The sequence below is a fragment of the Lithobates pipiens genome, unplaced genomic scaffold (assembly GCF_037356315.1).
Source record: "Lithobates pipiens isolate NorthernLeopardFrog02 unplaced genomic scaffold, aLitPip1_a1.2 Scaffold_18, whole genome shotgun sequence".
Classification (NCBI taxonomy): domain Eukaryota; kingdom Metazoa; phylum Chordata; class Amphibia; order Anura; family Ranidae; genus Lithobates; species Lithobates pipiens.
Window position 1 is genome coordinate 449,117,347 of NW_027507758.1, and position 24,046 is coordinate 449,141,392.

The 24,046-nt window shown below is 45.0% G+C and overlaps 1 pseudogene; it reads right to left on the reverse strand.

Moving 5' to 3' along the window:
* Positions 1 to 8,836: 8,836 nt before the first annotated feature.
* On the reverse strand, positions 8,837 to 9,622 carry LOC143988557 (NADH-ubiquinone oxidoreductase subunit 8 pseudogene; annotated as a pseudogene).
* Between the last annotated feature and the right edge of the window lie 14,424 nt (positions 9,623 to 24,046).

Genomic DNA, 24,046 nt, shown 5'->3' on the forward strand with positions numbered 1-24,046 from the left:
GCCCCCTGGGAGAACCGTGCCATCAATCGCCAAGACCACCAATGGCGTTGTAAGGGGCAAAAGGGTAAGTCTCATGGAGGATGCAGTTTCCCAATCCATGAAATTGGCAGCGGCTCCGGAATCCAGATGTGCTGAGACCGAACGAGAGGAAGCACCGACATGAAGTAACACAGAAAGGAGAAGACGAGAAGGTGAAGGTGATATTTCAGGGTCTAATACTCCACCTTCCAGATGTATTAGCCCTGAGCGTTTTTCCGGACGAAGAGAACAAGTGTCAAGGAAATGACCTTTGGCCCCACAATAGAGGCATAGGCCCAGAGTTCTGCGCCTAGCGCGTTCTTCGGGAGATATCTTAATCCAGCCCAACTGCATAGGTTCCTCAGTAGGCAGGGGGTGCTCCTCGGATCGAAGAGAAGGGACTGGGGGCTCAGGCTGCCTAAAGAACGGGGAGTGCTGGCGTCTTTTTTCCAGGGCCCTCTCCTGAAAGCGAATATCGATCTGGTTACACAAGGTGATGACACCGTCCAGATCAGCAGGAAGGGATCTTCCTGCTAATTCATCCTTCACTCTATCAGAGAGGCCATGTAAAAAGGTTGCAACTAGGGCCTCATTATTCCAGCTCAATTCAGCTGTGAGGATACGGAACTGAAGAGCATACTGTCCCACAGACGCAGACTCTTGACGGAGACGTAAAAGAGTGCTAGCCGCTGAGGAGACACGACCCGGTTCCTCGAAGATATTCCGAAAAAGTTTCAAGAAATCAGACAGGCTAGACACCACTTGATCATTCAGTTCCCACAGAGGGGCGGCCCAAGCTAACGCCTCGCTGGACAGGAGGGATATGATATATGCGACTTTTGCCCGATCGGACAGGAAGTTTTGGGGCTGAAGTTCAAAATGAATTGTGCACTGGCTAAGGAACCCCCTGCAAGCCTTGGAGTCCCCAGAGAAACGGGCCGGAGCTGGTAGTTGTAATGAATGTGTGGCTGCAACTGATGCGATAGGTGCAGTGGCAGATAGCGGTTGAGGTTGTTGAACCGGGGGTCCTAATGAGGCCTGAACCTGTTCAACACGCAATGCCAAATCCTGAAGGAATCGCATCACCTGGGTCTGATGCGATTCTTGGGTCTCAAGTCTGCGAACTAAGCTCTGCAATGGATCATCTGCAGGAAGTGGCACGTCAGCCGGGTCCATGGCTGATCAAACTGTCAGGTCACCTTGAGGCGAGGTGACAGATGCACCCCGTAGGGATCAGAAGTGCACCGCAAGGTTGTGGACCCTACAGCTGACTGCTGCAGACGGGGGACAGATCCCACTGGGGTTAGAGCGTAAGATTCCCTGGGGCGCGGAGTCTAAGAGTCAGCAGGTGTTCACCAGAGCCTCGAGTGGTGAGGATGGACTTGGCTGCAACTGGCTCCAGGTCGCGACCCCCAGGGTCCCCCAGCTCACACCCACAGTAGGCAACAGGAGGATAGGGATGGTGAGGGACAAAGCCAAGGTCGGGGCCACAAGCAGACAAGAATAGTCGGGGACACGCCAAAAGGTCAGGATCACAGGAAAACAGGGATAGTCAAAGACACGCCAAAGTCGGTAACAGAAAACAGTAGAAGAGCACACGGCAGGTAACAGGAAGCTAACACACAAAGGAATACACAATGGTTGATCAGCACTGATGGCCTGCAGTGCACAGGTTAATATAGGGCTCCCTGATAGGGCCTGGGGTGGAGCCATGCTTAGAGGAGAGGTTATAAAAACCACCAGGTGGAAGTGGCTGGCCTCTTAGTCTGAACACATGAGGGGAGGTAAGCAAACACAGGAAGATCACTGCATAACCATGACACTCAGTAGTTACTTATGGGTTATAGGGTATCACTAGGTGAATGGACACTGGCACACCCTAGACAGGAAGTTCAATCCCCCATATAACCCCTCCCCCTACTGGAGGTACCTCAGTTTTGTAGCAAAGCAATATAAGTGTATTAGAAGAGGGGACCCTTCTTTGCCCTGACTACCTGAATCAGTTCTTTTATAGCACTGATCTTTGCTTGGGGTAGGAATACCTTCTGCTGGGCTGTATCTATGACCAGACCCAAATACTCTAGTCTTCTTACTGGTTTTAAAGAAGACTTCTCTAAGTTGAGGACCCAACCTAGGTATTCCAGGTAGTTGATTGTGGTGACCAAATTTTGGTCCAGGCGGGCTACCGACCGGTCTATCAAGAGCAAGTCATCTAGGTATGCTATTATCGTTATACCTTGGGCCCTTAATCTGGCCAGAGGAGGGGCCAAGATCTTTGTAAACACCCAAGGTGCAGTAGTTAGCCCAAAAGGCAGAGATACAAACTGAAAGTGGCATTTTTCTACTTCGAAACACAGGTATTTTTGATGAGCAGGGAAAATTGGTACATGCAGGTACGCATCCTTGATGTCTTTTGACGCCAGAAGTTCTCCTCCTTGCAGGATGAAGACTACCGATTGGATCGATTCCATGCGAAAGGACCGTATCTTTAGAAATCGGTTTAGATCTTTGAGATCTAGAATGAGTCTGACATCTCCATTTGGCTTTGGTACCATGAAAAGGTTTGAATAAAATCCCATTCCCTGCTCTTGCATGGGAACTGCCATGATAACTTTTTGCGACAATAGTCGATCCAACGATAGAAGGAGAGACTTCTTTTTCTCTGGGTCTCTGGGTACATTTGATCTGAGGAAAACGAGAAAAGGGGAATTCTCATAATTCTAGTTTGTAACCTAGAGTTATTGTGGAGACCACTCATTTGTCCTGAAATTCCTCCTGCCAGAGCCCTGAGAACTTTAGTAGTCTTCATAAGGAGGTCTTAGCGTTTTGTCTTGAAGACCTTCTCCCCCAGATCTTCTTTTGTCCCTGGGGTTGACTCTGAGTTTTAAGGACGCCGTCATAACTGCCTGGTGGCTGATGACCCAGTCACTGGAGAAAGCACCCGTTTAAAGGAGGGACGTTTACTCCTTTTCTTGACTGGTAAAAGGGTTATTTTCCCACTAGAGATCCTTTGGATATAATTGTCCAAATCCTCTCCAAATAGTTTTGCACAACGAAAGGGAAATCCCGCCAGAAGTTTCTTACATGGTGATTCAGCTGACCAATTTTTCAGCCATAAGATTCTACGCTTGTGTTCCAACCCAAGCGTAAGGCAAGAGGTCTGAAGTATAGAATCTCTGATAGCATCAAAAGAAAAACACAAAATCGCTGGTAGGTTGGCTAACCCCCGGGCTTGCTGTTCAGGTATAGCTTTAAGCACCTGTTTAACATGGTCTCTCAAATATTGACAGACTCCAATTGCTGCAACTGCAGGTTGAGCTACTGAACCTGCCAAGGAGAAAATGTTTTTTAATAGGAATTCCAATTTTTTATCAGTTGGATCCCTAAGCATCTGAGCATTGTCAACAGGACAAGTCAGGCTTTTATTTACGGAGGATATGACAGTGTCAACCTCCGGTATACCCCACATCTTAGTAAATTTTTCCTCCATAGGATAAAGTGTAGAAAACTTTTTTGGAGGAAAAAAATGGTTTATCTGCGTGATCCCACTCAGAATAGATAAGCTTTTCCAGTAAACCATGAACAGGAAAGGCATGTGCAGTTTGAGGAGGCTTCAGTGAACCCAGAGAAGAAGTGGGTTCTTTAACTTACTCAGGTACGGGTAACTTAAATGTGGATTGGACCAATCCAGCAAGGATTTGCACAAACATCTTCTCATCCTGAGAAGCTGAAGAGGGTCCTTCTCCACTGGATTCCTCAGAAGTGGAATCATCAGTCTCCTCCCGATCCTCTGAGGGGGATTCCTCTCCGTTATCCCAGAGTTCCTCACTCTGAGGGTCCTGGGTGACAGAGAGGAACCTACTGCATTTTCTTCCACTGAGTAAAGACGCAAATAAGGCACTAATCTTTCCTTTAAACCATTTATGGTTGAGGAAAAAACCTCCTGTGTAATTTATACAGGGGCTGACGTGCCAGAAGCAGCTGCAGCCCCTGACCCCGTTGGCTCTCCCTGGCCAGCCTCCCCGGGTCCTGCAGGGAGGGAAGGTGCTGCAGAGGGGGGTCCTCAGAGCCTGAAGGGGACCCCTTTGAGCCCCTATTCTTCGGGGTACTTGTACCTCTTCTACCCATAGTGCAAAGCAACAAAAGGTAGAGGTACCACAAAAAAATGCACTGACTACTGAGCAATGTAGTTCAGCAACTGCCGCTGCTACCAAGACTTAGTCTGGTGCCTAAGTAAATGCTGCCTGGGAATGCCTGTGTCCTCCACACTCACATGTCCCGTCTGCTCTGTGTCCCTCCATAGGCTGTGTGCACCTGAAAAAGAGTGCACGTTAAAGCCTGTGTAGCCTAGTGCTCCACCCCCCTCCTCCGACCACTTCCACCCCCCCACTCCTTTTTTTTAAAAACTAGTGTTTCCCACGCAAGCCGAGGCTCTAATCCTGCTGACAAGCGTGGAGGGGAGGCTGGGGCAGAGGAGAGGGAAGGGCCGGTGGACATGAAGCTGCTGTAATGGCGGCGGCGAACAGCGGGGGATAGCGGCGGACGGCGACCGGTGGTGCGGTATGCTACCGCTCTCTGCCCAGGCCTGTCTCAGTCCCCTAATCCATGGAGGTAGAATCTCGGAAGGAAAAAAAAACCCTTACTTTCATCCTTCCTGGAGCAGGACTGGAGGAGCATAGAGCGTGGACACCAAGCAGACAGAACAGACATGAAAGGTATGTGCTCTTGGCAGCCCCCGGAGGTGACTATAGGCACAGCATACATTTACTTAAAAGGAGAAAACCTACTAGAATTAGAAAATTATTGAGGAGTCTCCCTTACCTTATCCAGCTGTAGGGTTTGAATAACAGACCCAATCTTCACCTCTCACGATGGACTCCATTAGGGAAAAAACTTTCATAGACTGGGGCCCCCTTGAATAGGGGGATCCGCAGTTCTGGGCCTGTAAAGGCACCCTGGCAGGAATATGGCTGAAAAAAAGAAATACTGGGTCCCAGGGTCCAGCTCTCTAAAAAGAGAAGCGTTACAGGTAAAACCTAGTTTCTTCGAAACCCGAGGCCTGCGTACCATTCAATGGGCCTGGAAAAGACACTTTGAATGGATCTGGTTGCATAGCTGGCCCCAGTAAGGAATATTCCAGTGGAGCTCAGCACAGCACATCTTTACTTGTGACCAACACATAAGACACTGGTGAAAAAACTGAGGTACCTCCAGTAGGGGGAGGGGTTATATGGGGGATTGAACTTCCTGTCTAGGGTGTGCCAGTGGCCAATCACCTAGTGATATCCTATAACCCATCAGTAATTACTGAGTCTCTGTGTCCCGTGATGTACGAGAAAGAAAAACTGATAATTGGCATGTGCATATGTATTCACCCCCTTTGTTATGAAGCCCATAAAAAGCTCTGGTGCAACCAATTTCCTTCAGAAGTCACATAATTAAAGAAATTATGTCCACCTGTGTGCAATCTAAGTGTCACATGATCTGTCATTACATATACACACCTTTTTGAAAGGCCTCAGAGGCTGCAATACCTAAGAAAGAAGCACCACTAACCAAACACTGCCATGAAGACCAAGGAACTCTCCAAACAAGTAAGGGACAATGTTGTTGAGAAGTACAAGTCAGGGTTAGGTTATAAAAAAATATCCAAATCTTTGATGATCCCTAAGAGCACCATCAAAACTATCATAACCAAGTGGAAAAAACATGGCACAACAGCAAACCTGCCAAGAGACGGCCCCGCACCAAAACTCACAGACCGGGCAAGGAGGACATTAATCAGAGAGGCAGCACAGAGACCCACAGGTAACCCAGGAGGAGCTGCAGAGTTCTGTAGCAGAGACTGGACTATCTGTGCATAGGACGACAATAAGCCACACGCTCCATAGAGTTGGGCTTTATGGCAGAGTGGCCAGAAGAAAGCCATTACTTTCAGCAAAAAAAAAAAAATGGCATGTTTTGAGTTTATGAAAAGGCATGTGGGAGGCTCCCAAAATGTATGGAGGAAGGTGCTCTGGTCTGATGAGACTAAAATTAAAATTTAACTTTTTGGCCATCAAAGAAAATGCTGTCTGGCGCAAACCCGACACACCAAATCACCCAAAGAACACGATCCCCACAGTGAAACATGGTGGTGGCAGCATCATGCTGTGGGGATGTTTTTCAGCAGTTGGGACTGGGAAACTGGTCAGAGTTCAGGGAAAGATGGATGGTGCTAAATGCAGGGATATTCTTGAGCAAAACCTGTACCACTCTGTGTGTGATTTGAGGCTAGGACAGAGGTTCACCTTCCAGCAGGACAGTGACCCCAAACACACTGCTAAATCAATGCTTGAGTGGTCTAAGGGGAAACATGTAAATGTGTTGGAATGGCCTAGTTAAAGCCCAGACCTCAATTCAATAGAAAATCTGTGGTCAGACTTAAAGATTGCTGTTCACAAGCACAAACCATCCAACTTGAAGGAGCTGAAGCAGTTTTGCCAGGAGGAATGGGCAAAAATCCCAGTGGTAAGATGCCACAGTGGTGTGCCAAGCTCATAGAGACTTAGCCAAAGCAACTTGAAGCTGTGATAGCCGCAAAAGGTGGCTCTACAAAGTGTTGACTTTTGGGGGGGTGAATAGTTATGCACATTGACTTTTTCTGTTTGTTTTTGTTTCTGTTTTGTCATATTTGTTGTTTGCTTCACAAAAAAATAAAAATAAAAAAAATCTTCAAAGTTGTGGGCCTGTTCTGTAAATTAAAAGATGCAAATCCTCAAACAATTCATGTTAATTCCAGGTTGTGTGGCAAAAAAACATGAAAAATGGGAAGGGGGTGTGAATACTTTTGCAAGGCACTGTATAGATGCACGTATGGGTCCTGATTCTGTGCACAGTTCTGTGGACCATTGAGCATGCATGTGCATTTCTTTGATCATAGGCATAAGCTTGGCTTTCCTTAAAGTGGTTTTAACCCTAAAAAAAAAAGAGATCCCGTTCCCTTATAGCAGATTAAACAGCACAGTGCTTGTGCTAAGATTTAAAAAACTTGGCTGATCCTGGCAGTTCCTGTGTCCCCCTCTGTGTGCTGTTCACAATAATCAAGGCTGCTGAGCCATGATTACCGTGGTCAGTTTACGTGCCTCCGTCATCTGCAGCTCTGCTCTCTCCCCGCCTCACTGCCTGTCAGCTCCGTCTGTCTGTGTCTCCGACACCCCCCTCCTGCCGCTCTTAATAGAAAAGTAAACTTTAAAAAATGTCACTGCCAGCCCCTCTCTTTTATCTGGCCATAATCCACTGTGTAAGTGTTTTTTTTAAACAAAACTTTTTTTTGAGATCTTTCGGCGTGAATCTCAGCTGATGTCAGAGGGGGAGCTCGGCCACTCCCGCTGTAGCCCCTGATCAGAGTAGGAGAGCATCCGGGAGTCACATGACCGGCCTGAAGATCTCTGAAAAAAAGGTATTTAGAAGATCTCTGAAAAAAAGGTATTTAAAACAAAGGCTTTGTTTAAAAAAAAATTACACTGTGTGTTATGGCTAGATACAAGAGGGGCTGGCAGTGACATTTGCGTTTAAGGTTACAAACACTTTATACCTACACAGCCAGAATGTTGCGTTATAATGGTCTGAAGTGGAATTCTCATGCAAAAACAGAGATTTGGACAGTGATGGCCACTCATAAATGGTGCAGGGGTGCCACCTCCCTAATCCATGCGCCCAGCCCCTAATCTCCATGCAGGGCACCGGATGCATGTATTTCAATGTTTTTTTTTTTTTAACCACATGATTAGAACCTGAGGCTCTAATTGCCTACAAAATGGGTAAGCCCATCCACTTATGTGACATTAGCAAATTAATGTTTGCTAATGTCTTCCTGCTTCTCCTTCTAGCCAATCAAGAAGCGGGTTCTGAGACCCGATTGGCCAGGAGTCCTAGGACCAGATTGGCTGGGAGAAGAGAGATTCAGGAAAGAATGCAGGGGGGAAGCCGCCGAAGCCACGATCTGGATGGGGCAATTGCGGGGCTGGAGGGCAAATGAGTGAACTGGCGAGCAGGCAATTGATCATGCAGGTCCTGCGGAGTTCCGGTGGAAAAATTTAAAACATGTTCTATTTCTAAAGTCCACCGGATTTTTGGCAAGCAAAGGTCCGATAGAGCCCACACAAGATCGAATCATTCCGTCGGACCTTTGCTGTCAAAAAATCTGGTCGTGTGTACGCGGCATTAGGAGTTTATAATACAAAGAAAGATCCTGACAGCTGCACTCCTTTGCCACACCCTGTTAAAGCAATGTGAGCGGAGTGGACCAACGTGGAGCAGTGTCCTCTTCATTAGTTAGGAATTTATGTTTCAGAGGAGAACTCTGGACTGAGCCGTGTCCAGGTTCAGACCAAGGTATTACAAATGGTGTTTCGCTTCCAGAGATCCAACCAAACCATTGTAAAGTCTGGACAGTTTGGCTAACTTTGTCCAGCAAGGTCTGTGCTGACTATTCTCTCAGTTGGAAATAATCAAGGTATCCAACTAAAGTATATGAATGCCCTGTGAGCATAACAAGGCTAACACCAGAGTTAGGGCCTTGGCGAACACTCTGGGTGCAGAAGACAGACCAATAGTAAAGGTAACACACTGGTAATATTGTGTGCCTACAAGAATGCAGGAAGCAATGATGTACTGGCAAGATGGGGACATGCAAGTACGCATTCTTGACGTCCACAAGGGCCAGATAGATGGAGAGGGATAATGACAGACCTACTTGATTCAATGAAAATTCTTTCACTTGAATGAAAATATTGAGTGCTTTGATATCCAAGATGGGACGGATGCCCCTTTTTTTTTTTTTTTGTAGGGCGGATTTTTATTGGTTTATATTCTGTGTGCATAAAAGTTGGTTTTGAACGTTCAAGGGAGTCGGTTAAGACTCAGCGGTAGAGAAAGTCGGCCTGGATGTTTGCACCAATCTCAACTTCCCACTTGTCACCATTGTTTAGAAGCTTCTCTTTGTTGTACAGTAGTTCCTCATGTGTCTCCGTGCTGAACTCAAAGTTCGGACCCTCCACAATGGCATCCACGGGACAGGCTTCCTGGCAAAACCCACAGTAGATACACTTAGTCATGTCGATGTCGTATCTTGTGGTCCTGCGGCTCCCATCTGCACGAGGCTCCGCCTCAATTGTGATGGCCTGGGCAGGGCAAACGGCTTCACAAAGCTTGCAGGCGATACAGCGCTCCTCTCCTGATGGATACCTGCGAAGTGCATGCTCCCCACGGAACCGCAGACTCAATGGGCCTTTCTCAAATGGGTAGTTTATAGTGGCGGGCTCCCGGAACAAGTAACTAAGGGTCATTCCCAAGCCTCTGAAAAGCTCCGTCCACAGCAAGGTTTGAGCGGCTTTATCAGTCACAGACTTCAAATCAGTTAGCTCCTCCTTGGCATTTACAAGCTTAAATGAATGCATCCAGGGAGCCAGACTGAAAGGTCGGACCAGTGTCTGAGAGCATGGCGGACCTGCTCGCCTTGCAGCGTTGTATATGAGACGAGCGCCCAGCATGCTCACGGTGTCTGACAGCTACCACTGACCTTGCTGCTTGCGGGCGACCGTACAAGCTTGAGGAGCTACGATTGGCCCGGATGCCCCTTTTGAGTTTGAGTAAAAACCTTGAAACCTTTCCACCCAGGCATCAGAAATGCTGTTGGTTCTGGTTTATACAAAGGCCAATAGATGATCACCCCTCACACTTTAGAAAGAGGGGGTGTCCAATCATTTTGAGAATGACTTGTCCACAGGCTGGAGGCCTTGGGTGATTAGGATTTATGACTGAACAGTTCCCAGATTTTGGCCTGCCTGGGAGAAAAGAAAGGAAATCTTTTTGGCAGAGGTAGAATGAGTTTTCTCAGTTGATGATTTAGGTTTCCTTTGTAGTGGTAAAAAAGTTATTTTGCCGCCAGTAAACTCCCTGATAAAATTGTTGAGGGAAGCCTCAAAGATACTAAATAGGTTTTAGTAACGAATGTATTTTAAATGTTTTGTGCAGTCTTGGGAAATGTAGGAAAGCCAAACCTGGTAATAGAGGGGGTTTGAAACTCAGATTGCGCCAGTTTTAAATATGTACACAACACATCAATAAGAAAATTAAATGGTATGTTTAAGCCTAGGAATTATGTCTACAGACTGAGCCTCCTCAGGAACAAATGCATCCAAAATGGAGGAGTGAGACTCCCCTTCATACCTAGCTGACAGTTCCACAGCTGTCAGAGACAGACTCTAGAGGAGAGGAGTACATATATGGCCCATACTTTCTGAGTCAGCTATCTAGCTGAATAAAATTCCTCCCTGGACAAAGCGGAGGAGGGAGCCTGAGGGAGCTAGGGAACACTCCAACAAATGTATGGACTGCAATCTATGTAGGAGAAAATTATCAAAGCATTTAAGAAGACGCTGCAGGCCACCCCATAGCTGCTAGAAAATCATGAGCTGGAGAGTCCCATGAGACTGCTCCCTTTGTGCTTGAGATCTGACATACTGCACAATAATGAAGGCAAATGAGCACTTTGGGCATTCGCATCCAGCTGCAGAACGAGAGATTTTATGGCTGGAGGTCACTGAGTTACTTATGAGGCAGCAAGGACAAACTGAGATAAACTTGTGACCCTTGGGAGGAGAGCAGAGATGAGAACTACCTCACTCTGAAGGGTGGAAAAGGCAGTGCACGCGCATCCCGTCTAAGTGTCGATCAAGATGTAATAACCCTTTTAGGCAATAATAGGAAAGGACAGGAATAATGTGCCATGGTCATATACCACCCAAAGGGGGCAGTATAACTTAATGTTCTTTTTTTCCACTTCCTGTATCCCTTGATGAATGATTATTAGAAGTAAGTTAAAGTTCCTGAAGTGGCCCCAGCAATCCAGAGGAATATGACCCCAACCTGATACCCATGCGCAATAGGAGTTGGGTGTGGCTTTTTTGTGAAGATCTTGGGAGGAGGGCTAAAGGTAAGTATTTAGCATGTGGCTTCCACTGGGAGGAAAACATTTCAAGGGCAACTGTGCTAAAAGTGATGTCATCCTTTAAACCCTCTGGATAAAGAATGTGCCTCCCTTCTTGCCATGAGATTTAAAGAAGATGTATCACCAAAATGACAACATCTTTGTTAAATCTCATAGGGGCAAAATGCATGTAGCACTTCATCCTGCCCATATCTATGCTGTGGTTAGAAATTAAAAGCACTACTTTTTTCTGTTTGTGCTGTATTTCCATCCCAGGCTAAAGCAAAATGTATGGGTTTACCTATGGGGGAATCACACCACAGCACTGCCACCTCCCCCTCTGCCCTGTGTACTAGCTGTCAGATGTTATGTAGCTTTTCATTGCGTATCTGTTCAGTGAAAGCAATCAGTGTGTTAGGGAACTCCTCTGTTAGGGCTTCTGTGAGCTCAGCAGTAAAGAATACAACCCAGTCTAATAATAAATCCATATTTCCACTCTGTGAACAGACAGGAGCTCAGCCGCTGCTGCCAGCTTTATCAGGGGGTGGAGGTTGGCATCAGCCCAGTACACATGGCATGTGAGCAACAAGCGTACGCACAGAAAGAGGTTACAGGCGAGATACTTTGCAGGACACACACATACCAGCATGCTGAGGTCAGCACCTGCTGTCAGAGACCAGCTAGAAATACTTGTGTTGTGATAAGCTCTGTGCATGCTACCACAGGCCAGCCAGAGATGCTCTTGCTGTGTTCAGTGCTGTGCCTTGTACCAGAGATCCACCAGAAACAGTTCTTGTGCTGTGATTGGCACTGCGCCTGCTACCATAGATGAGCACTATCACCAGCCCCTTTCCTCTGTTTGCTATCACCCCCCCCTTCCCCTCTCTGTGCTGTCTGTCACTCACAACTATGTATTCATCTCTTTTGTGAGCAGCATGGTCAGACAGCCGTAGGGCAGCCTAGCTGACCTGAACCCTAGTAGGCCACATGCCTTCAACATTGGGAGGGTACAATGCCAGGGAGGGTTGCAAAACCAACCACCCTGGCAAAGCACCTTGTCCTCACGTTCGTTGATGGAGACAGGGTCTCATCCTCAAACAACTGGCTCAATAAATTGAGTATTTGTGTGTGTGTGGGGGGGGGGGGGGGAAGCCCCCTTAGGCCCCCATACATAGTACCCCTTGGTACTCATTAAAAATAAAAAATAAAGTAAATAAAAGCCAGACCATAGAAAAACTATCTCATTAATAAAATCTCCTCCCCATTATGTAAATTTCTTTATCCTAAAAACACTCTTTAAAGAAACAATATAAGGGATTATGGAAGAGTATGAAATAGTAAATATGATGCATGCATCATATTGATTGGAAAGGAGCAAGATAGCGGAAGAGTAACCTAGGAAACAGTAAACAATTTGTTGAATAACATTGGGAAGCAGGCAGCCAACTCCAGACCCCTGAGCAAATCATGTGACATGACGTAACACATAGGACAGTTGAGAGTCGAGTGGCATCATTATTCTCAACCAGGAAGTGATCAGACATACAGAGGAGTAGCAGGGCCAGTCACAATTGTATGTATATCTATGGGATTTTTAAAAAGCAATCAATATTCCTCTGTGCATCGTATATTGTGCACTAAATAATATAAGTATTTAATTGTATTTATTTTATTATATATTGGTGTTACTATGGAAAGTACTATGAGTTTTACTCTGAGCTGAATCATACGTGAAAGAGGAGGAGTCATAAAAACAGAGTGGAGGAGAGTGGTATAAAAACCCCTGAAAAGAAAAGGATCACTGTGACCTTTATAATTTATAGGTGAAAGGTAAGAGCACATCTATGGTGAAGAGGGTGCACATGGTGAAGGAAGGAGTGTTTTGGAGTGGATCACAGTGAATTTTGAACATGAGTGTAGTGCTACTCCTGAAGAAGCCGCTTTAGATTTAATAGGTTCTTTGCCAAAACAGTGCAGAGGCAGCTGAAGGAGGGAGACAATGGGGAATGGGATACTTCATAACACTTGAGCACAATTCTGCAAAGGACATTTCTCTCTCAAAGCAACAGTAACACGGTCTTTCACTCATAGCTGGGAGTCTGGGGCCATGAGACAAAGTTCAGCACAGACAATGATGGACTGAAACAGTCAGAGTTCTTGCAGCTGGGGGCCGCAAGGTAAATTGGTAGCTCAAATAAGCAGACTGGAACAGTCCAAGTCCTTACGGCTGGGGACTATAAGGTTAAGTTGCAGCACATGTAAATGTAGACTGAAGCAGTCTCAGGGTGAGCTACAAGTGGCACCTGAAGCCGCGTACACACGGGCGGACTGTATGGCCTACTTAGTCCGTCATACAATCCGACGGACAGTCCATCCTACTTTCGAATGAACGGACTTGACCACACACGGATGCCCAAACAGTCCGTCGAAAGCTTGCGCGATGACGTGTACAGCACGTACGACGGGACTAGAAATAGGAAGTCCAATACACAGCAATGCAACCTTTCGCCGTGTAAATCCTTTCTGAGCATGCGCCATTCTTAGTCCGTCGAACTAGCCTACTGATGAGCGGATTGTCCGCTGAAACCAAAGTATGACGGACAGTATTTCGAAAAATCCGAAATACTTAGTACGCCAGACTGCACGCTGAAAAAGTCCGCTGAAGCCCACACACAAGCGGACTGTCCGCTGAAATGTGTTTCGACGGACTAAGTAGGCCATACAGTCCGCCCGTGTGTACGCAGCCTGAGAAGTAGAACAGCACACATGTAGGCAGGTGCCTACAGAAGGGTTAATATTTTTTTTTTGTGCTGACTGTTCTACATGTTCTACAGTTATCTGGGTTAAGTCCGCTGTCTTTCCTGTGAAACTGTTACAATATAGATGTGTGGTGGATCTGAAGGACTGATTGGCTAGATTGCCCCTACCAATTGTCCACAGATCCACATAAAAAGGGTTCTTTCACTGTGTCAATAGTACCTTAATGGCAACCAATAAGACCATACCTTCTTTTTATTGTAGCATATACCTGTACCCTATTCAGGGTATTTGTGCATTTGCATCCTATTATTGTTCCTATAGCTGGTTAACCAAACTAAAAGCAATATGTTTGGAATAACATGGGCCACACTGCCTCCCACCCCACAACACAGTTTGCTCCCAGCTTTGTTTTTTATTTTCTAAATAGGTTCCTTTAAGCTAGTGTATTGTTGGTTCACTTACCTTTTCCTTGTTTTTTTTTTTTTTTGTTTTCTTTGTCTGAATTTCTCACTTCCTGTTCCTCCTCAGTAAGCTGTTCAGTAAGCTGTTCTGGCTGACTAAACACCGCTCAGATGATGGTGTGAAGTTTACTGAGGAGAAACAGGAAGTGAGAAATTCAGACAAAGAAAAAAAACCTTTAGAAGTGAAATCGAAGGAAAAGGTAAGTGAACCAACAATGCACTAGCTTAAAGGAACCTATTTAGAAAATAAAAAACAAAGCTTTACAACCCCTTTAAGTATGACTTGTGTCTGTTTACCAATGCATCCTTCAAGTACTTCCCTAGTACCTTTATGATTATATAATAGGATCTGTTATAGCATTCTTACCGTTTTTTTTATGTATATCAATTATATGTATAAAATAATTCTTCAATAAAAACCATTGAATTCAAATTAAAAAGGGGCCCTTCAGTGCCCCAAGGGAGAGCTGCTGGAAATACTGATGTATGCTGTTATGCTGCTGGATGGTGCCCCCAGCTGAGGGAGCCACTTAGGGCTCTCTGAGGGACTGGGAGCCTGAGGACTCCTAAATACCAAGGATGGACTTACTGCCTTTTAAAGATCTTTGCCAAACATGGACTTGTATATGAACGTTGTGCTACTTCAGGTGAATTATTTACCAATCATGGACTCTGCCTCTAATGGACACTAAGGACTCTCTGTCATTATTCAGGTATGATGACTCTATGGGCACTAAAGCAGCTTGTACCTGAATTCATGTGAGAAACTGCCTGATAAGAACTGTTCCTGTATGTTGCCTTTCTTTAGTAAAGTTGCTGTTAACTGTTTAATAATGCTCGATCTGATGTTTTCCTCTTAGGTGGTGTATTGCATGGCGTATTCAAAGGGCAGGGCTTGTAACAAGAGGACTTTAGTTTAGAGTAGATACACTACACTTTAGTCCAGCATATACTTTGCTGTCTAGTATAGGCTATATAGCCATTGCTAGATACAACTGTACATGTATCATAGCTTAACCCCTTTGCTGCTAAGGGTAAAAAAAATCTTAATGCCTAAGCCCAGTTTTGCAAACTTGACATGTTAGTAAACCTGTACATATCATCACAACTACTTTGTGCATCTAGGTTGATTATACCTTGTTTTTTCAGGACAATTGGGCTTTCATTTGATGTTAAATAGTGATAGATAGTGTTTTATTATCTAAAGAAAACTGGCCCAAAATAGTAAAAAAAAACTTTTTTTTTAACTGTATATTTCTTGCTACTATCATAACCTACCACCAAAAAAACAACCCAAAATAAATTCTTCTGCTCCTGATGATTGCAGCGATGGCACAAATGTGTATGCTAGTTGTTGTTTCTACCCATAGTACAGGCCAGAAACAACAGTGCACTTTTTGTGTTTTCTTTTTATCCTGTCTAAAACACACTGACACTAAGGGCCGGTTCACACAGGGGGCGATGCGAGGCGACACGACTTGCCTCGCCGCGACCTCAGCGGCGACTTGCAAATGACTTCTGTATAGAAGTCAATGCAAGTCGCCCCGAGGTCGCCCAAAAGTAGTACAGGAACCTTTTTTCTGAGTCGGAGCGACTCGAGTCGCTCCTCTTAGAACGGTTCCATTGTACAGAACGGGGGTGACTTGTCAGGTCGTGGCACGGCAAGTCGTGTCGCCTCGTGTCGCCCCCTGTGTGAACCGGCCCTAACTGACACTGATACTAATTAAAAAAAATACTGACCCTGACCTTTGACCCTGACCTTTGACCCAAACACTAACCCTGGGGCTGACCTAGATCAAACCTTGATCTACGTATTTATTTATTTTATTATTATTATTGTTTGTTTTTTTCTACACACACTTTTTTTTCTATCTCTGCAAGAACAGAGAGAGATACGATGTATCTGTCTCGTCCATTCAAAGAGACAGAAACATGAGGGTGGGTTTCACAGTGACTGAGCACTGTGATATCCAATCAGAGGCTATCACAGTGATTAGGTGACCCAGAATTGGACATTTCGGTTCCCGATCTGTAGAACAGGGCCTGGGGCTCTCGGTGAGACCCCAGTCTTTGTGCTGGGAGCACGCCAGGCGGCACATTCCCAGCACACAGAGAGACTGGCAAATATGCGGCCCTCACGGAAAAAAAAGCCCAGTTCAGTGGGGCCGCATATTTGTGTATGAACGGTGTGAAGAGGTTAAAGCAACCAACCAGCCAGGGAATGGGTGACCTGGCTTAGGGTGGTGGTCACTCTGGTAGAGAAGGAGTGTTGTGCTTGTCCCCTTCACTAGCAGCTGGCTCCCTGCATTTTGTAATTGGACCTGCAGCTCAGAGTGCTTAGGGGCCTAGTCTGGGAGTAACTAGAGAGATGTAGAGGAGCCCCTGAGAGAGAGCGAGCACGTAGTTACAGAGTGTGGTTAATTTCCTGTATCCATTGGTAACTGTGGACATGTCTCTGGGAGTTGGGTGACAGGTATTGCAGGGTTGCTGGATGCTAGTGCAGGCTCTGCAACACTGGTTTCTAAATGCTATACACCTGAGAGTTGGTGTTGGGAGTTGGTGTTCTCTAACGGTAGTAGTGTCTATTGTGATTAATGTTAAAAGCAATGTCAGTTAGCTATGGGTTAACTGAAAGTTCATTGTGCCTCACTTCTAAGTCTGGATTTATGCCTTAAAGTGGTTCTAAAGGCTGAAGGTTTTTGACCTTCATGCATTCTTTTAAACAAAAAAATTGTAACCATCCCTTGTGATTGTAATAGTTGGTGACAGGTACTCTTTATGGAGATATCAGGGATCTAAAATACTCCAAATCGATCCTTTGCCCTTCAAAGTATTCAGATCACCAAAAATGGCAATTCTGAATACTGTAATTTTTTTTTTAATTTGCCACCATTAGCAGCAGTAAACTGGAAATGACATTGTGACGTTGCTTCCGTGTTTAAACATAGGAGACTGGAAAGAAGCAGTTTATGGCTTCCCTCCAGTCTCACACTAGTCAGCGGATGTGCCAGATCAAGGATCAGGGCTCCAGGTGGGACGTGAGGCCCGGAAAGAGTGGCAGAAGGCAGCGGGAGGGGGGACATCCACTCTCGCTCCTTCGGGATAACAGTCGAGCAGCTTTCAGCCGCATCGGTTGTTATCCCTGAAGAGCCGATGGCTTACTCTAAAAAACTGCAGCTGCTGGCATCATCCCGGGATAACCCCTAAATCCAAGGCCGCATATGTGCATACGGTTGGCACTAAAAGTATAAAGACATGGGTGAGCGCATTTGGGGTGGAGGAACTTGACTGGCCTGCACAGAGTTCTGACATCAACTCTATAGAACATGGAATGAATTAGAGCGGAGACTGCGAGCCAGTCCTTCTCGTCCACATCAGTGCCTGACCTCACAAATGTGCTTCTGGAAGAATGGTCAAACATTCCCATAGATACACTCCTAAACCTTGTGGACAACCTTCCCAGAAGAGTTGAAGCTGTTATATCTGCATTTTACTGGATTAATGTCGAGACGAGTGGCCAGACCAAGAAACTTGCAGTCTAAGTGCTGCGCTCCTATAAAATCACAGGCCCCCTGTGCAGGCACTAAGTTAACATCTACAGGGCTTTCCTTGTTTTTCTGACCCCAGTGTGTACTTGAGCGCCCCCGTCTATTGTGGTATGCATGCAACCCTCCTAAACTGTGGAGGAGGGGATGTATCTTCTAGACATTTTTGCGGCTACTTTGCCAAGCTATCGGCCTAGATCTTTCAGCATATGCGAATGCTCTCCGGGGATCACTAAAGTAAAGAGTTGGGAGCACCTGTGTGCCAATGTGTGGTTTTAATTTTCCAAGCCACTGAAGTATCTATGTACACATTACTTTACCATTTAGTTTCTCTCATATTTTCACCCCTGAAGAAGGAGGGAGCCATAATCTCAGAAACGCGTCGGGTGTGAGAAGCTATATAATTGTTTGTTATTTACATCTTGTACTCAATTTGAGTGATGTCTAAGTACTTTGTGTAGTTTGTTTTTAATCCATACATTTCTATGTGTTTTTCTCTGTGACATAAATCATTTTTGTTAATTTATAATATATAAATAACATTGTGTCTTTATAAAACCTTTGTGCCTTAAACTCCAAATAATAGGGGACCTTTTGTCTTTCTTTCTATCTGCAAAGGGTGGGCCAACCCAAAATTGAACCCTACAAACTAAGACTGGGATGCCATTAACCAGTAACAACTGTGCCATAGCCAAATGATGGCTACAGCATGGCTTGATAACTCTGGGAGGGTGCCCCTGGGGCACGCACCTAGGAATATCTGTGATCATAGATCACGATAAAGGGATGACGACAGTGGCCCTTTACCACATGATAGCTCCTTAACCACTTGCTTACTGGGCACTTAAACCCCCCTCCTATCCAGACCAATTTTCAGCTTTCAGAGCTGATGCACTTTGAATGACAATTGCGCGGGCATACAACACTGTACCCAAATGAAGTTTTTATCATTTTTCCCCCCCAAATAGAGCTTTCTTTTGGTGGGATTTGATCACCTGTGCGATTTTTATTTTTTTGTTAAAAAAATGTAAAAAACAAAAAAAATAAAAAAATAAAAAATGTATTTTTTGATTTTGTTATAAAATTTTAAAACAGGTAATTTTTGTCCGTCATTGATGTACGCTGATGAGTCAGCACTGATGGTCACCGATAGGTGGCAGTGTTGGGCACTGATGGGTGGCAGTGATGGGCACTGATCGGTTACACTGATAGGCAGCACTTCTAAGTGGCACTGATTGGCACCACTGGTGGGCATTGATAGTTGGCACTTGTGGGCACTTTCATATGGCATATAATGAGGCATAATTGCCTCTTCTGTTTCGGGACCGATGTCCCTTTAAGATGAGCCGTTGATCAGCTTTTTTTTTCTCCTCCACTGTCAGCGTGAGGAGGAAAAAAAATCAATCACCGAGCTTTTGTTTTGATCATGTGATCAGCTGTCATTGGCTGGGACTGGCCCCTTACTCAGATCAGTGATCACCCAAGTCTCAGTGACTCGGTGCCTCCCGGGAATTCAAGTGGTTAAATGATGTAGTGATCATTTGTAAACAAAAGTGGTTAAATGATGTAGTGATCATTTGTAAACAAGCCGGCGCATGCCCGGCTTAGCTCTTCCCCTCTCCATACTGATCCATACAGTGTGAGAGGAGAGGGGGAGAAATTGGTTGCAGCAGTGCTGTGGGCTGGATCCATAGTGCCCACAGCACTGCTCTGTTCCAATCCCTGCACTCATCCATCCATCCATACTCAGCCATCCTGATTCATGCTCAGTCATCCCCATCCATACTCAGCCATCCTCATCCATCCCCATTCATGGCTCATCCATCCACATTCATGGCTCATCCATCCCCATCCATGGCTTATCCATCCCCATCCATGGCTCATTCATGCTCATCCATCCCCATCCATGGCTCATTCATGCTCATCCATCCCTATCCACAGCTCATTCACCCCCATCCACAGCTCATCCATCCCCATCCACGGCTCATTCATCCACATTCATGGCTCAGCCATTCCCATTCATGCTCAGCCATGCCACTACAGTGCCCATCAGTGCCACTAGAGTGCCCCACAAATGTGTAATCTATGTCCCTAGAACACCCGATGGTGCTCCCTGCATGTTGGACCTCTGTATGTGGTTAGGCTGTGGAAAAGTCTCATACATGTGGTATCGCCATACTCAGGAGGAGTAGGAGAATCTATTTTGGGTTGTAATGTTTGGTATGTACATGCTATGTGTTATAAATATTGTATAAATGGACAACTTTGTGTAAAAAAACAATGTGTTTTCATTTTCCAAAAACTTGTGGAAAAAATGACATATTTAAAAGACTCATTATGTCTCATAGATTATAGGTTGGGGTGTTTTCTTTCCAAAATATGGTCTTTTTTGGGGCATTTCCCTTGTCCTGGTGCCCCAGGACCTTCAAATGTGTAAGAGGTAGTCGAGAAATTAAATACGTATTCTATGTCCGTAAAATGCCAGATGGTGCTCCCTGCATGGTGGGCCTCTGTATGTGGCCATGCTGTATAAAATTCTCACACATGTGGTATCGTCATACTCAGAAGAAGGAGTAGAATGTGTTTTGGGGTGTAATTTGTACAGAAACTTCGAAAAATGCATTTTTTTACTGACTTTTTGGTCTTTTTTCATTTATAGTGCAAAAAATAAAATACCTAACGGTGATTAGGTGAGTGTGCAATGTACAGGGATAGGGACAATTGTAGGCACTCACTCAGGTTGAACTGGATGGACTGGTGTCTTTATTTAACCTTACTAACTATGTAACTATATAACTATGTAACACCAAAAGAAAGCTCTATTTGTGTGAAAAAATTGACAAAAATGTCTTATGGGTACAGTGTTGCATAACTGAGTAATTGGCATTCAAAATGTGAGAGCACAGAAAGCTGAAAATTGGTCTGGTTAGGAAGGGGGTTTAAAGAGGAAGTAAAGGCACTTTATATATTTTTTTTAAAATGCAACCTGCAAGGCAAAGGCATAATGAGCTAGTATGCATAGCATACTAGCTCATTATGAATAACTTACCTGAGAACGAAGCCCCCGAAGCGGTCCTCCTTCTTCATCCTCACTGCTGCCATGTATCCCGGAGTGACTTCCGGGTCTCGCTGCTCCGGCGCTGTGATTCGCCGGAGCCACAATGACGTCACTCTCACGCATTCGCACGGGAGCCAACACGAGCGGCATATTGCCGTGATCTGCGGCCTGCGCATGCGCCGTAGACAGCGGTGCCTGTCTTTTTGTAAATATCTCCTAAACCGTGTAGGTTTAGGAGATATTTCTTGGACCTACAGGTAAGCCTTAATCTAGGCTTACCTGTAGGTCAAAGTGGTTTGTAAGGGTTTACAACCACTTTAGGTGCCCAGTGATTTTTTTGAATGAAAGAACAAGTAGCACTGTGCTGATTAAGTTTTTATTTATTTTATTTATTTATTTTTAAGTGTGGGAATCACATACTGTAGTAGTGTTGGTGGCTGGGCTACTTAAAACAAATTAGGAAAGGGAGTGAACAGCCATAGGAAATGTATTCACATATGTTTAAAAAAATCATGCATGCAACTATATACAGCTTATAAAAATTGTACCACTAAACAGAAAGGTACAGTTTCCCTATGTTTTTTTTTAAGTGATACACCAAAAAATGTATGAATAAAGCAGTAATGTGAACATTATTACATTAGGTTCAAAAGGCAGTCTCATGATATAGTAAAATTAGAACTTTTTTCCAACTTAATATATTGTAAAATTGTTATGTTAAAAGTTTGCTTTATGCTATAGCTTACGTATTACATAAATCATATCCATTAAAATGAAGCTAAACGTTTGTAAATGCAAACAACAAAATAACAAAAAAAAAGAAAACAGTATTTCTTATACAGTGGTATGCATTTTGTCGATGTAACTGATGTGATGGTGCCATCTAATGGCTATCTAGAAGACCAGCACAGTTCAAAGTTTTTTTAATAACTACTGAGAGGTACTGTATATCTAAAGGAGCAAATGACAGAACCTTCAATCATTCACTGCTTTTATGTCAGGTTCCTTCAATTAAACTAATAATACAACACACAGCCACACTTCCAATTTGTTTGAGGTTTTGCTAAATCGAGTAACATTGCCAACATTGGGTAACATTTGGATTTTCCCATTTTTCAAAAATGAATTAGCATTTGCCATAATGTAAACACTATTCAAAAAGGGAATTACTGGCTTTATCAGTGATTCTCTTTGGAGGTCCACTTCGCTTGGTCATCTGGTCCATTTCTGCATGCTCATTAACGCAGGTTTTGCAAAGTGTTAACATTTAAGGTAGTTCTAAGGCACTAAGGCAGGGGTGCCCAACCTTTTGAAGAGCAAGGGACACTTAAGCGACTTAGTAACCAGTCGCGGGCCACAATGAGCAGATGACAGTTCTGCGTCCACTCTGCGTATGCAAAGCCGACACAGACACAGCCCACTCTACTCTATGGACCCTCTCATCTGATCAAATGGAAGGGGACAGATACACTTTCCGTTTTTTTTAGCAGATCGGATTGGAAGGAGGCAGGTGTAAACGAATACAAGTCTGTTTACATCTGCTGCTCCATAGAGGTGAATGGAGAGTCTGATTGGGTCAGACAGATCATGTTAAAGGGGCCTAAGGCTACTTTTACACTGATGGTTTGCAGCCTTCCCTCACCTTTGGCTTTCCTGCAGGTTAGCTGTACTTTGCCATAGAATTCTCTCATATCCTGCAGGTGTGGTGCACCTTCTGAAAGTGCACCAAATCCACAGGTAAAAACAGAAGTCTATGGCTCAGTGCAGGTAAGCCGCAGGTACACTGCACTACACCTGCGGATCAGTTTAAAAGCAGCCCAGTAACCACTGCAGAACAGATACGTCAATATATACACTGTGATTCTAGTAATACACTTTCTGTCCCAGGCAGAATGCATTTGGTATCACTCCACCTATGACAGGAGCCGGTGCTATACAGGAAACATTGGCTTATGCGGCTCTACTCTGCAGCTGCTTGCTTCCTCTACTGCTGGTTTCACTCACAATACTGATGCTCTGGCATAGAGGGTAGACAACCTGCAATCTGGGCTTGCCAACCCACCATCCCAGAGCAGGCGGTCGCGGGCCACATCAGAGGGCTCCGCAGGCCACATGTGGCCCCCTGGCCACTGGTTGGGCACCCCTGCACTAAGATATTCTTTTAAATGGCCTAACACTACACCAAAATGAAGACATTTTGACCTTTTTGCAATGCAGCATTCCCCAGCACTGTAGTAAGTTGCCATGTGTTGTGTTGCGCCGCAATATAGGTGCGTTTGTATGGTACATTGGGGTTCCATTCAGCATACAACCCCAATGCATGTTGCAGTAACATACACATTGCTGCAACGCAATGACATGAATCCAGCCTGGAGATAATAAGGCCAAATCATTCAGACCCCTAATGCTCAACCTGTAGACCAGGCACCTATTGTCCAGCCCTTAGTGCCCTGAAGCATTAGTCAGTTCATCCCTTACCCAAATACTTACTTAGGCCAGTGAAGGGACTAGATTCTAGTAGTTTAATAGCTTTAACACTTGAGGTTCCCAATATCAAGAAAGTTGACCATCACTGATATTGACTGAGAGCTAAACTAAGCTACTATAGTTTCTTTTGGAACCACTATTTTGACACATGCACATTTCATACTTTAGTAAGTTATTGTGGCGCCTGTGACATAGTTTTTTTTTTCCAGGTAAAATGTTGAAACTCACATTCCCTGGACTACAATTACACTTGTGCAGGTGGTTGTGGGTGAGAGACAGTGGATAAAGTGGACCTGTTGCCACACCCGCAACCAAACCGCGCTGCTCCTTTGCAGACATGCAGGGCTGCCATTCATTCTTAATTGCACTCTCACATTTCTGAAACCGCAGTGCATTTTCAGTTGTGGGAAATCACATGGTGATTTCCTCCCGGTTGTGTTTTAGAAAAAGGTGCAGGAACCTTTTTCCTGCATGAAACTTATGCCGCGTACACACGATCAAACAAGCGGGTGGAAAAGTCCGGCAAACTCAAGTCCGCCGGACAATCCCCCAGTGTGTAGCCTCCAGCATACTTTTTTGACCCGAGAGTACGGCGGACTTAGAACGTAGTTTTACACTCCAATCCTCCCGCCGGACTCGCATTTCGGCGGACAATCCGGCTGTGTGTATGCCAGTCCGCCGTACTTTTAAAATGAACGGACTTTTCCCGCCCGGAAAAAAGTCTGCTCATTTCGAGCGGGTCTCC